Here is a 15,891-nt window from a genome sequence, read left to right on the forward strand (position 1 = left end):
GTGTAGTGAACGATAATAATAAGCACTTTGCTTATTTATCTCTCTATGAACGTGGAACTAGTAGCGCTACGTTCTTGCGCCATAATACATACCCTAGTCTCAAACACCGACCCATTCATCTGCTATCACCGACCTCTTGACCTACCCTGTTCATTCAACTGATAGATAATAATGTCTGTTTGTTTACAGTTAATTATAACTACAGCGGCACGCAGTCTGACTCAATGGACTGCATCTGCGGTGATGTCATTTGTCGCGGAAATAGAAACGGGGTAATGTCGCTTTGGATACTGGAATATGACGTAGTAAGGTCGCTCTTATTATTTCTGCCCTTTTTTTTTTTTTTTTTTTCCTGTGGCAACACTACCGCTAACAGCTGATTTGAACTTGTCCCAATTTATTTACTGATTTTTATTTAATTTAATATCATAAAAGGTCTCTAAACTCATCACTGTTACTGTTTTATGTAATTATAAGTGAAATAACGTTTAAATCTGTGTATTGCATTGTGTTTATGGTGCAAATTGTGCAAATACTTAGGACCGATTTGACAGTGCAATTACGAAAATATTACGTTGGATTTTGTTAACATTGTTCTATCTTTCGAAACAGGTACCTATTTGTTTTATATTTACAACAGTAGTGCATATTTTAGAAACGAAATACTATTATTGTGACCTTATACTGTCACCCGCGTAAGAGGTTATATTTACCTACATTTTTGTTAACCTCCAATTATTGATCAATTGATCCTTTGGCATTTACATTTTAATACTTTTTTATTTACCAAAAGAAACAATGCTTACACGTAAAGCCTTCGCTCGCCGGGAGGAGTCCCAACTCCAACTGGCTTTGAGAGATTTGAAGGCAGCCAAAGACTTGATTGAGCAATTAAATAGGGAAAGAGAGGACAATGAGAGGGAGCTGATGGATGTGTGGGATAAAAACAAGCATTTAAAGAAAGAGATGGCTGAGCTGCACACCAACTATGAGACAATTGTAGAGGAACGGAATAGGCTACAATTAATCATTGACGGGTTTGGTGAGTGCAATGAAGAGTACGTACACAACCTCAGACGTATGACCATCATGAAACAAGACCTTTATGATGCTCACAGCCATATCGAATTAATGGAAGCTGAAAGAGAAGCCTGCACAGCCACCAAAACCCAAATCATGTTTGACGAGTTAGTCGGTAGTGCGCCCAGCCTGACCCAAACTGCATCTGACAAACAATTAATTACCATAGACCTAACTTGTGATAATACTTTAAACAATACTCCTGTATGTGGTAAGATTGTCAGATGCAGTAAAAATAAATTTAAAAAGTATGTAAAAATTAGTAATTATATTAAAAAAACAAATAAGTTGATTAAAAAACAAAAATGCTTATACAACAAAGTAAACTATATAAATGAGAGACAGCGTCTAAAGAATGAGCTTGACCTATGTTCCACAATGTTAGAGAATAGTGTACTGAAATATGAACATGATGTCGAAAACCTAGAATATAAATTATGTAATCTTAAGAAATCTTTGAACACAAAACAAAGAGTGTGATGAACATTTCCAGGCTTTGAAAAAAATTATATCTAATTGCAACTGTCAAAATTCTATCCTATTGGATGAATCTTGTACAGATAGTTTTCAGTCTGGTTGTGAGTCACCACCTACTCTAAACACCCTAAACAAAGACTACTGTCCTAGGATATCACACACATTTACCAGCGGCTCCCCAACTAAAAATATTGAAAAAACCAACATAGTAATGTTCAGTGATGAGTTAGGCAAAAATATGGGCCAACTGATTAATAGTTATTTGGGACAAAGTGTGATCAACCATTGTTTACCGGGTGCTTCCTATTTAAAAATTATGAGAAAAATAACAAATTATTCGTTCTCAATAAATACCACATTAGTAATTTTAATAGGAAATAGGGGCAATGTAGGCAAAAAAGACCTACTAAATATTTTTGATAGCTTATGTTTACTTAATGTAGATAAAATAATTTTGTTCACATTCCCCTACAGTAGAAGCTTGCCACAGGAGGAAAATAATTTAAGATATAAATTGAATTTGACATTGAATACACTGACATATAATCAATGCAAATTCCATGTAATTGACATTAACAATTATTTAAAAAATAAATGTTTATTGACAATAGATAAATATAATTATCTGAATAAATATTGTAAAAGACGAATAGCGAATTCGCTATCATATTTTATTAAATATTTAGCCATTAATTTGGCTAGCCAAACTGCTTTTATTGAGCAGACCATGGATGTTCGACCCTTGGAATCTGTTCCAAATCATAATTTAAATTACATCGTAAGACAATAGAGGATATTATTTATTTATTATTATTGGTTTTTGGGCCTTTATTAGCGCCAACTCGACCAGGTTTGATCTATTGTGGCAGCCCTTGTCTTTAAAGTTCACTGCTTAGTCCCGTTGAGTCTATAAATTTCCAGATTCTTTGGAGCGTGATATCTGCTATCTCATCCGGGTGCATGATGTGTCGCCCGAGATGGATACTTCTTTTGCTCATAAGCGGGAAGCATGAGCAAAGAACATGCATGGCCGTTTCTTCTTCTGTATGGCAGAATCTGCACAGAGTTTCCTCGGTCATGTTCATGTTCGATTTATGTTTGTTTAGTTTGCAGTGGCCGGTCAGTATTCTAGTCACTGCACAGGCTTTGTATCTTTTGAACTTTAGCAGTTCCTTAGTTACTTTATTGCTATATCCCTGAATGAGTGCTTTTGAGTGTTTTTGTCCCGATGTAGACTTCCACCACTCAATAGCCTCTTGTTTGCAGAGGGCGGTTAGTAGCGTGGTGGCTCGTTGTTTGGTAATGCCACAGAACGGTTCTACGCCGATTTGAGGGTTATCGGCTCCATCTCTGGCGAGTTCATCTGCTACTTCGTTTCCTTCTATATTCGAATGTCCTGGTACCCATGTAAGCGTTACTTTGTTGGTATTTCCCAGTGCATTCAGTGTCTCGGTGCATGTTTGCACCAATTTTGACGTGTATTCGAAGGATGTTAAGGCCAGCAGTGCTGCTTGGCTGTCTGAGTTGATGTAGATGTGTTGATCCTGGAGCTTCCTTTCCAAGTTTATCTCTGCACATTTGTTTATGGCAAAGACCTCGGCTTGGAAGATTGAGGCTTCAGTCCCCATGTTTAGGCTAACTTTGAGCTTAGGCCTCTCTCCGTAGATCCCGCAACCTACATTATTTTCCTTTTTGGATCCGTCCGTGTACCAGACGTGACTACCTTCCTTAAATGACATTTGGCCTTCTAGCCATTTGTCTCTAGGAGGTATGTTTACGGAATATAGTTTGGTGAAGTTACATTCCGTATGCATGTCGTCACTGGGCATGCACAGAAGTTTGTTTTCAAGTACTGATTCCTTGAGTCTTATCAGATTTTGAGAAGCCCATCTGACTTTCGTGCGGGTGCAGATTCTATATGTGCTCTGCTTGGCTTCTTTTTGCACATGCATATGCAGTGGTATAAGGTCAAGCAGAGCATTTAATGCAGCCCCTGGTGTCGTTGATAGTGCTCCGGTTGCTGTGATGCAGGCTAGCCGTTGTAGGCTGCTCAATTTCTGTATTGTTGTCATTTGGTTGACCTTGCCGCACCAGACGGCAGAGGCATAGGTTATTATCGGTCTCACGACCGCTGTGTACAGCCATAGGGCAATTGCGGGTTTTAGTCCCCATCTTGACCCTGCCATTCGACAACAACTCCACAGAGCCATTTTGGCTTTTTGAATGATGTTGTTTAGGTGCGAATTCCAAGTAAGCTTTTGGTCAAAAGTTACCCCTAGATACTTGGTTTCGCTTGAGAAAGGAAGAGTTTTTCCGTTTAATTTCAGATTTACCAGTTTTTCCAGTTTTCTCTTCCTCGTGAATGGTATTATCACTGTTTTATCCGCATTAATAGATAATTCGTTTTCTCTACACCACCTACTTATGGTGTTGAGAGCGCCTTGCATTAGACTTGAAATTGTGCTCAGGCAGGGACCTCTGATGATAACCACTAGGTCATCAGCATAGCCTTGAGTATCATAGTCTTTTTCTGCCATCTTAGCAAGAAGTTGATCTACTGCTAGTGTCCATAAAAGTGGGGATAGTACGCCTCCTTGTGGACATCCTCTTGTGGCAAGAAATTCAAGCTTTGCAGCATTGAGGGTTATGTTTACTACTCGGTTGGAGAGCATGTTTTTTACCCATCTGATGGTGCTTATATCAATCCCTTTTGCCTCCATTCCTTTTAGAATGGTTTCTATAGGGGTGTTGTCAAATGCACCTTCAACATCGAGAAAAGCACATAGGGCCGTTTGCTTATCCTCTAGGGATTTTTGCACCTTATCGACCAGATCGAGCAGGGCTGTTTCAGTAGATTTTCCCTTTTGGTATGCATGTTGGTTGATGCTTAGTGGTCTTTTCACTAAGTATTTGGCTCTAATGTGCTGGTCTATTATCCTTTCCATGGCCTTCATCAGGAAGGATGTTAGACTTATGGGTCTGAAGGATTTGGGTTGTGAGTAGTCCCTTTTCCCCGTTTTGGGTATAAAACGAACTTTGACCCAATTCCATGGTTCTGGTGTAATACCCCAGGCGTAACTTGCTCTGAATATTTTTACCAGATGCGGGAGAAGTAAGTTATTACCTTTTTGTAGAAGAGCAGGAAAGATGCCATCTTCTCCCGCTGATTTAAATGGTTTAAACTTTTCCAAAGCCCATCTAATCTGGTTAGGCCTAAAGATATTGGAGGCCTTATTCCAGTCTGAGCATTTAGCCCTATGGAGTTCATCATTCCTTTGGGTATTGCTTTGTGTATTGATTTGGTACGAACCCGGAAAGTGTGAAGACCTAAGGAGATCCAGAGTCTCCATCTCGGTGTTCGTAAATGAGTTATCTGGCTTCTTTAGTAGTCCAAGATAGTTGTTTGGGGTCTTAGCGAGGATTTTGTGAATTCTTGCTCCTTTGTTAGTTTGTGCAATTTCTTCACAGAAGCGTCGCCAAGAGGCTCTTTTGGCTTTTCTGATTTGTTTGTTATATTCTGTTAGGGCCTTTCCGTACTTGTCCCAGTCGCACGGTTTGGCACGGTTGAATATACGACGTGTGATGGCTCTGAGCTTTTCTAGCTTCTTGTTCCACCACATTGGTGATTTGTTAGATTTTACTTCTTTTTCGGGGCAGCTTCGTTCGTAGGCATTGATTATGCCATTATTGAGCATTTTGACCGCGGCATTAAGAGAGTCCGGTGTTTTGATAGTTTTGGGTATATCCTTTAGATTCTCACTGAGTAGGGTTATATACATATCCCAGGAGGTGTCTTTTGGATTTCTTACTCTTGGATATTGAGCTTCTACCAGCCCTGAAATATCAAAACGTATATGTCTATGATCAGACATTGAGTTCTCGCTGCTGACGTGCCATTTTGTTATACATTTTGACACATTTTCTGTTGCGAATGTTATATCTATTACTTCCTGTCTGGTTTTTGTTACGAATGTTGGCGTGTGGCCATTGTTCAGCACCTGTAGACAGTTAGATAGAAGAAAATCGGATAGTAACTCACCTCTCATGTTGGTATCCGAGCTTCCCCAGATGGTATGGTGGGCGTTAGCATCGCATCCCACTATCAGTTCCGACTTTTGTCTTCTAGAGTATTCCAGGACGTTAGTCAGTTCTTCAGTGGGATCTTGCTTATCTCCAGGAAGATATGCCGAGCAGAAGAGTACTTTGGACCTGTTCGGCCCTTTGACTTCTACGTACGCGGTGACAGTATCTTCGCTGCAAAGTTCTGGAACAGGTAAGAAGTTAGTATTTTTGTTAAACACGATACAAGCCCTAGGTTTGCGGCCTTTTTCGCATACAAGAATCTTACCAGCGTTGTTCAGACCGGCTACCATGGAGTCGGCGTTTATCCATGGTTCTTGAATGAGGGCGATGTCCAGGCCACCTTCGCTGAAGATCTTTTCTATGACCGCAGAGGCTGCGATAGCGTGGTGTAGGTTGGCCTGTAGTATCGCCATCCCCTTTGGGCGTTGAGGTTGGTGGGGACTATTGTGCTTGGGAGCCGCGGCGCCCTTGTGTGCCCCGCCGCCCTCGATACGGTCCTCTGTGCTGCCCCCTTCCTCTGGGCTGATGTGCGCCCCTTGTGGTCCCCCTGTTGGGGGGAAACCGCGTTCCCCTTCCCCTGTTTGGGAATGTGGAAGTGGAGGTTGAGGGGGTGGAAGGAGGGTTGACCCGTTGTGGTCCTGTGCGGACCTGCACGGTACCCTCAGGGGGGGTGGTTAAGGATGCGGGTACGGGGGTAGAGGTGGTGGTGGTTGCGGCGGTGGTCGGGGGTTCAGCGGAGGGTTTGGAGTCCTGTATGGGGCCCTTAATTCTGAACTGGACCTTTTTGAAGCCAATGTTGGCCTTTAGGTCCATCATCTTCAGGGCCTCAAACGAGTGGTCGTCTAGGGATACGGTCAGAGTTAGACCTCCCTTGTCAACCTTCGTATTGAGGACCTTCCAGTGCTCGGTGTTCAGACCCTCATTCTGAGCACCGAAGAATTCTAAGGCCCGCGTTGCGCTGCTGGCTTCAGAGATAGGAATATATACCACCCCCACATTAGGTTTTCGGATTTCAGACTCGCTCAAGAGAACGAGGCTTGCTTCCGGCCACGGTTTGAGGGGGGGGACTATATTCTCAAGCCAGGTTTTTGAGCGCTCGTCCTCACACGTGATGAGGAGCCAGCCTGGCTTAAAGGAGCAGCCCACGAATTTAGGCCCTTCGCCCCTTCCGGATTTGGCAATGCTTTGCAGGATGGTGTTGCGCAGCGACTCCAGTTATGTGTTAGTCATCAAGGACTTGGAGTCTTTTATGCCGACCCGGATTGAGCGTACGGCCTCGCTGTAGGCTACGGTGGTTGAGGTGTTTAAGGTCTCACTCACCTTTGGGACTTTGGTAATATGTCCCTTTGGCGATTCCTCCTCCGAGCGAACCCGTTTTACCGGTTTGCGCCCAGATTCAGGTTGCGAGGCCTTAAACTTGTACCCCATCTGCTTCAGCTCAGCGAAGCTCTTGACCGCCAGTGTTGAAGCCATATTCGGCTCCACTCCCAGCTGCCTCAGAGCTCCGAAGCGCTTTTTTGCCGCACTTGACATTTTCCTGCCAGTGGGTTTGGAGGCGGTGTATTCATCAGTCAGCGAGTGTGAGCCGCAAGCAGCCCTTTCTGCCGTGCTGATGGATTCCTCTGTCTCCATACAGAGTTGCTCTGATATTTGGGTCGGTTGTTCTACTCCTTCTATCAGTGGCATAAGTTCCTGGCATAGGTCTTCCAGGTTACCGTTACTTTTTTTGGGAGAGCATTTATTCATGTTGGTCCCACGAGTAGCTAGGGAAAGTAGGTCCACTCCAGCAGAGCCCCGCATGCCGGAGTAAGGCTATATACACCTCGAGGTCGCCTGGTATCGAGGGCCCACCGTTAGCGACTGAGGTCCCCCTCAGCCACGCATCTCTCGGCACGGTACGGATAACACCTTAGATTGGGTATCGAGTCTTCGGCCGCCAGGTACCGCGTCATTGAGATCCCATTATGAGATTTCAATGCAGCACTATCTGACGTTGCCCAGGATGAACCGCAACAGGCGCTACTATATCCCTTCCGACATGTCAGAGTGGATTCAGTAACAACCCAGTTTTACGTGGAGGTAACTCGAACTGACACCCCCAATAGAGGATAACTCTGGCATACAAAATTCGGGTACAAAGAAATTTAACGGTTTTAATTTAGTGCATCAGAATGTACAAGGCTTCTCCGGCAAAGACTTGGAAATTGAGTTATTTATCCAAGAATTGAATATTCATGTCTTATGTTTAACGGAACATTGGCTCAGGCAATATGAACTAATGCTGAGCATTAATAATTATAAGCTTATTAGTTCATTCACTAGAGAGTTAGCTATTCGTGGAGGGTCACTAATATTAATCAATGATAAATTAAAATGTAAAGAGCGTAAAGATATTGTATCTCTCTCTGTTGAGCGAACTATTGAGCTGTCATGTGCAGAACTGGACGACTATGTTATTGTATGTGTATATAGACCCCCATCTAGTAACTATGAATTATTTGAAACCACAATGGAAGAGGTACTTAGAAGAGTGTGTAATAGTTCAAAGAAAGTAGTTGTATGTGGAGACTTTAATATCAATATAATAGAAGATTCCTCTCTTTCAATACGGTTTTTAAATTTATTCAAATCTTTTAACTTGTTAAATCTTTTCTCTGAACCAACTAGGGTGACTCCAACATCAGCTACTTGCTTAGACAATATATTCTGTAACTGCTTAGTGCTAGAGAAATCAATAATAAATTTTGTTAATTCTGATCATTGCGGTCAAATAGCGTCATTTCAACACCATTTTGTGCCATCGAGCAAGGAAATAGAATATAGACCAGTCACTGCATCCCAGAAAGACAAATTTAAATCTCAAATATCTAATAAGGTCCCACTTTTGCATTACTTTAACTGTAGTATAAATATTTTATATGAGCAATTATTTGAATTAATTAAAAATGAGTTCAATAAAATTTTTCCTAAGAAAACAATTATTATTAAAAACAATAAAACTAAATTCAGTGACTGGGCTACAGTAGGTATTTATATTAGTAGGAAAAAAATGTTTGAATTATATGGTAGAAAAGCCTATAGTAGCGACCCGGACTTTATAGAATATGTAAAAAAATACTCAAAAGTTTTTAAACAAGTTTGTACTATGGCAAAATCTATTTACATACGTGACAAAATTAAAAACTCTGGCAACAAAATTAAAGCTACTTGGAATTGTATTAATAAAGAAACTTGTAGAATTATATCTCGGGATGACACATTCGCATTAAAAATTGATAATAAGTATATTAAATGCAATGATAAGGTAGCAAACGCATTCGAAGGTTACTTCTCAAATGTCCCAATCATAACAACAAGCAATCTTAATTCATGTTCATATCAGGCAATGTCTCTTCTCGAGGGTTGTGTTGATGTTTGCAATAGCCCATTAAAATATAGACAAATAGACCCCATAGTTATTATAAAAACTTTCAAAGAACTAAATATAAAAAAGACAGAGGATATATGGGGCATATCAACAGACATAATAAAACCCATCATTCCTCTTATAGCTCCCCATTTAGCTCATATCTTTAATGAATGTATTAACGAAGGTCAGTTCCCTACCCTGATGAAACATAGTAAAATCATACCATTATTTAAAGCAGGAGACAAAAGTGACTCATCCAACTTTAGACCTATATCGATACTACCTGCGCTCAGTAAAATATTTGAAAAAATTATTTTCAATCAACTACTGTCTCATTTTAACTTAAATAAACTGTTTCATGAAAAACAATATGGGTTCACAAAAGGGAAAAGTACGACCGATGCAGGGGTTGCTCTTATCAAACACATTTTCGATGCTTGGCAGGAGAAAAAAGATGCTATTGGTGTATTTTGTGACTTATCGAAGGCGTTTGACTGTGTTGATCATCAAACTCTGTTATTTAAGCTAGAACATTATGGCGTATCAGGCAAGGCCTTAAGCCTATTACACTCTTACCTCTCAGACAGATTACAAAAAGTAAATATTCACGGAACTAACTCTTCGGGCGCCCCCCTAAAAATGGGAGTGCCCCAAGGCTCAATACTGGGACCATTGCTCTTTCTGATTTATATAAATGATCTACCTTTTTATTCAAAGGACCTTTGTGAGATAGTATTATTTGCTGATGACACTTCTTTAATTTTTAAAACTGACAGGCGTCAGGAAATATTTGACGACGTGAATAATGCTCTTACCAAAGTATTAGACTGGTTTACAACTAATAATTTGCTATTAAACGCAAAAAAAACCAAATGTTTAAAATTCACTATGCCTAATGTCAAACAAGTTAATACTAATATTACAGTAAATAATGAACGCATTGAACTGATAAACTCTACTGTCTTTCTAGGTATTACCCTAGACTGTAAATTACAATGGGGCCCCCATATTGCTGCCTTGGCGGGAAGACTTAGTTCAGCTGCCTTTGCGGTGAGAAAGATCAGAAACTTGACTGATGTTGAAACAGCAAGGCTTGTATATTTTAGTTATTTTCATAGTATTATGTCTTATGGTCTTTTACTGTGGGGCTCAGCAGCAGACATAGAATCAATTTTCATTTTACAGAAAAGAGCTGTTCGGGCAATATACGGTCTTAAACCACGTGACTCGCTTAGAGAAGTTTTTAAAGAAATCAATATATTGACTGTGGCTTCGCAATACATATTTGATAACATTATGTATGTCCGTAAACATATACATTTATTTACTAAGAAAAGTGACGTCCACTCATTTAACACGAGACATAAGAATAAACTTGCTGTTCCATCATTTAGGTTGCATAAGATAGGTAATTCATTCTTGGGGAAATGTATTACCATATTTAACAAAATACCACACAACCTTGTCGAATTGCCAATAAACAAATTTAACACCTTTGCTGCGGCAGTAACTTTCTAATACTTTCCATTCCTTCGGTACAAGGTCAGTAAACCTGGTATTAAAACTTACATTGTGGCGGCACAAGGCTTAAAGACCTTGTAATATTTAAGATATATTAATTTTATTTTTGGCTTCATGTTAATAGATATTGTGTTTTTTTTCTTTGAATATTAATAATAATGCATTTATTGACATACACCTGAAGGCGTTCGTGAATAACTTGTTTAGTATAAAAATTATAGCTATATTTAAAATACAAGGCTTATGCACCCTGTGCCGCACTGAAGTAGGGAAGTCTGGTGGGTATTCTAGGGATGTGAAATACAAATATCGATAGTTTTAATCAAAATTTAAAAAAGTAACAAACAAAGATGTTTTAATAATTTAGTCTAAATATTTTACAAATAGGACATACGTGTATAAATACTTAAATAAGCTATATTTAAAGAAAACATATTATTTAATAACATTTAGTTACAACTTCAAATGTTTGTCACGAAAAACATTATTTAAATTAGCAATCGTCTAGCAAATTAAATTATAATCAATTTGCAGTTTTGATTTTGTTTGTTTCTCTTGACGCCATGTCGACATGTGCGTTTCTTACGAATGCGAGGCAACACTGGCTGCACGAAGCTAGCGTGGGGTGCGGTACCAGGTGCGCAGGGTACAAGGTGCTTCGACCTGGTTTCGCATTGTGAAGACATTTTATTACTTCCGTGCGGTACCAGGTCTAAAAACCTGGTATTAAGGTAGATACATCATTGGATTCTATTTTAAGAATACATCATAGATATATATTCATCACTTTCCTACACCGGACCCAATTGAAGTTATGCCTTTCGCACGACAAGGAAGACTATAATTTTCTTAGCCGCACGGTAAGCGAGACGTACACAAGGTCTATAGACCTGGTTTCGCACTCAACGTGTTAAGATACATATAAAAAATACCCTTATGTCCAAAGGGTACTACAAGGTTCGAGACTATATTGATGACAAGGATGCGTGGTCAGTTCAGTCTGCACATATTTGATGTACTTAAATTTGACTATTCTTACCGTTAGATAATTCCTGGCAATAAGTGGTGACTGAGTTTGTTCCGGCGTTTCTTCTCAGCACTTGCCATATGTTTGTCTCGAAGCGCTGGTAGGGCCCAAAAGATAAGGAGACATGTAAAGTGCCCCATAAGGGCTACCTTTTTCTTTTTTTATTATTTTCTATTGACGTTCATAAGTGCCACTTGTGGTCTAAACTGAATAAATATTTTTGATTTTGATTTTGATTTTAAGAAAAGCAAGGCACCATAACAAAACCGTGTGGTAGTTTTAAATAAATTGTATATACTTATATTTAGTGCCGTGCCACTGTCTAGCTTGATTGTTAATTGTTATGTTAAAAAAATTAAGGTAGGTATATCTTGTCTTGACCAGTCCCCGAAGGCAGCGCCTGTTCACAGACATGACGTGTGAACCAGCCATCGCTTCACTCGACCATATTGTAGGGAATGTAGCGACCCGCCTCAACGATTCACCAACTCATATGCTTCCCCACTAAGCGCCACCAGAGGGACCCGACTGGTTTTTAGTGGGTAGGCCTTGCCCTTCAGGCGAGGAGAGCCCCACATAACTCATTGGCTCCCCCGGGCTGGTGAGTATGTAGTTTCATGCATTTTCCAGTCGAAAAAAAGAAAAAAAAGGCGCAGACCACCGATTTTTAATTGGCCAACTAAAAGTCTGTAGTCTGCGCCTAGGCTTAGTCAAAATAGGAATTAACGCAATATCTTACAAGCTTATGTAAGTAAACTATACCTTTTGCCTTTACTTATTTATTATTTTTTAATGTGCCTGAAGTTTTGATCAAGTAGGTACCTAGCTAATATTACAGGCTAGTGTAAACTTGAATTGGAAATATTTCAGTAAGTACCTATTTAGTTCAGTAAGGTTTCGATTGTTTTTTGTCAACTGTGAAAGTACGTGCGTACAATTTTAATATTGGGCTTACACGTAAAAATCATTAAATATAACTTCTTGTATTCTTACAGAAATGTATGATTTCTAGTAATCTTGTATAAATTCCACTCCCATAATATTAAACTGTGTTAATTTTCTAAGTTGGCACTTTCTTATCACAATGTTATCATTATCGCTGTATTTTACTTTTGTTACCATCTGAACAAATATTAAAATTACCTAACAAAACATTTTCGTAATAAAATATTTACAAACGGATAAAACAATAACACTTATCCCGAACAACGAATTTTAATGTATTTGTTTAGGATTTCAGTTTGTTAAGCTGGAGGTGCTGGTAAATAAATTTGTACACAGAATTTTACGGAGGTTTACATTACAGGGTATTTAGAAACAGTAATCTCAACCAATGATGCATGTGACCATTGGTGTCATACAATAAGGCTGGGTTGCACCATCTTACTTTAACATTGACAAACGTCAAAAATCTGTCAAACTCCATACAAAAAACACCGGTCATCGTTATAGTTACGGTCAAAGTTAGGTGGTGCAACTCAGCCTAAGTAACATAGCGGCGTTTCTTCTCAGTATTTGCCATACATTGTTTGTCTTGAAGTGCTGGTAGAGCCGAAAAATCAACTCAATACCGTCGAAGACTGTGTTGGCAAAGATACAGATAATTGAAACTCTTAGCTCATATCTTTTCGCTCGTGCTTTTCTCCTTCTATATATACTTTATATCTCTGTCTATCCCTGTATCAGAGTGATACAAAATTTCCAAAAACTCACAAGAAGGATACAGAACTTCCATAAAGATCAAGCGCAGGTATCATAGGGCTCTCGATTTGGTTATTTTGAATTAGAAAACGCTGATACTAAGTTCAAAAGCAGCATTGTATTAGGCTGAATAGACATGTTGACACCACCGATCAATAATTGACGTACTTTTTAAAACTGTCAAAACGAAACTCTCCCATAGATTTTGTATGGCACTACAAGCAAGTGACGTCATTATTTTGTCAACTCAATTAAACTACTTTTTTCAATTACAATGCGACCAAAAATCGTAATTTACAGGTAATTTAAAATTAATTAAGTTTTTAAGACCAGAATGAAGTGTCTTTTTAGAAAAGTTGTGATTTCGAATTATTGAAGAATGGTGTTAAATTATCCATTGCACTACCTAACTTTAACCGTAACTATAACGACAACCGGTGTTTTTTGTATGAGTTTGACAGACTTTTGACGTTTGTTAAAGATGGTGCAACCAAGCCAAGCTTTTACCGTCATAGTGAGCCTACTGGACGATCCGCTTCAATTATCGTCACATTTTCTGCATGAGGAATTCGCACAAATTCTCCATCAAAAAGCTAGATATTTGAAGTAAGGTAGTGAAAACGTTCCCTCTGCCCATTCACACTGAGATAGGTTTATTACTAATTGTTCGTATAATGGAGACCCTGTAATTATTGCAAATGCGAGTGTAATGTTAGGAAGGAGAAAGGGTTACTAATCTGGTTTTATTCTTTTATTAAATAGAAATAGCCGAGACTAAAGATGCACTAGCAGCTTCACATATTATTTATGTAGTTTCTAATGGATAATGTATAGCAGGACGAAAGTTAACAGCGTAGGTATACAGATACAAATATTTGCTTGTATTGATAGCCTCAACTCTCGTTACGGGCATTATAGTTAATAAGTATGACGAGCGAAGACAATATCTTCTTCTTATTCGTTACGCTCTAGGCAGAGCGGTCGTGGTCACGTTGAGGCGTTGTTCACATCGGTTGTAGAGGCGGATACAACTCTCCGCACGATCTCCCGCTCTCTGTTGGTAGACTGTCTGGTGCAGTCACATATACGAACTATACTTATGCTGTGTCTTAAAAAATACTACGAAATACATAGTTCAAATTGTATGGCATCATAATTAGTTGTAATTAATTACTGCTATTGAAACAAAAATGGCCTCATGAGCAGGCTACGCTAATGCATACACAAAATATTTGGTCACAGCAAATACTAAAAAATTCGTTGAAACTGCCATACTGTTTACCGTTATTGTGGTCACATATGGCTTGATATATTTGTTACTTATGACGACATAAAGCTGGTCAATTTTAGACCTTACGACCTTCAGTTATGATGCAAACGCTAGTCGAATGGCGGCCGCTTTGTCATCCATTCTATGATGCATTGGGCATAGTTCACGTACATATTTTATTATTTTTATGGCATCGTATGAATGCAAAAACAAATTATGCTGTGTGCATATATTTGGTTATGGCTTTGAAGCCTGAATTAGAATTACAAGTGCTTCATTACTTATTTGGTTTTATTACGTGATAAGTTACATGCGGGCCTTGCAACATCTGCAATCAGTGGTATATAATCTTTTGGATAGTTAGATGCTGTGACTTATTGCTTAAAATCTTATTTCGTAATGATCGACTTTTCGTGAAGATTATTATCTTCTAAACCAAAAAGTTCTAATCACCAAATTTTATTTAATTAGGTTTGATAAGTTTAGTTTATTTACTTAGGTACTACTAAACCGTCTCTGTGGTATAGTGGTAAGACTGCCTGCAGGTTTGGTTTGTGGTAGGGCTTGTTCTAAGTCTACCTGTTGGATGTCATTAATTCTTTTGATGAGTGAGTCCCCGTTACCACCTCAAAAACACTTTTACTAGTATGTTGTAACTAGTATTAGTTCTTTAACTGTTCATGTTTGGAATCACTAACCGATGAGGTCCTTTAAACTATTAAGGCTTGTATTATGAGTATGTGGTTAAAACAATAGGCCATTTAGACGTTCGAAGAATATACAGCAAATATAGAATTTCGTGGAATAGATAATTTAGTGAGCAAAGTCATTGTTGGCCGTTCTCATGTGTTGAAACAAACCATTATCTGCGTACATACCTATACATAATGTATATTGAGTATGAGTATGTCTAAAAGATGTATCATTCTAATGAATAACTTAAAAACCTCCAATGAGTGAGTCAACAGTTACAAGTGTGACTTTTTACTCACTTACAAATCAGCTCTACCTTGAGCTCCTGCTCGTATTATGAGTCTTCGTCATCTAATCCCGCTTTTAGCTGGACCCACAGTTCCAGTCGCTTATTGATCCAGTAGGTACAGTTGTCGGAAGAGGAAAAAAAGTTATTCTGGAAACTGAAACCGCAGGTGCAGTTAAATGTGATGTCATTCGACGGACCACTTCATTCCTGATAATCCGTATTATTTTTACTTATTAATTTTCCTTCTCCTTTACCAAAAGCGGTTCATTTATGAGGAGCATAACTACCGACCGACTCAAATATTGTGGGTACCTAAATCGGCACTTAAAATTAACTATTTT

The 15,891-nt window shown here is 39.0% G+C and overlaps 1 long non-coding RNA gene across 1 annotated transcript in view; it reads right to left on the reverse strand.

The window, feature by feature from the left end:
- LOC135078024 (uncharacterized) overlaps positions 1–15,891 on the reverse strand; it is a 520,464-nt gene that overhangs the window by 58,217 nt on the left and 446,356 nt on the right. The gene's annotated exons all lie outside the window — the stretch shown is intronic.

Source organism: Ostrinia nubilalis, chromosome 14 (genome assembly GCF_963855985.1).
Source record: "Ostrinia nubilalis chromosome 14, ilOstNubi1.1, whole genome shotgun sequence".
Classification (NCBI taxonomy): domain Eukaryota; kingdom Metazoa; phylum Arthropoda; class Insecta; order Lepidoptera; family Crambidae; genus Ostrinia; species Ostrinia nubilalis.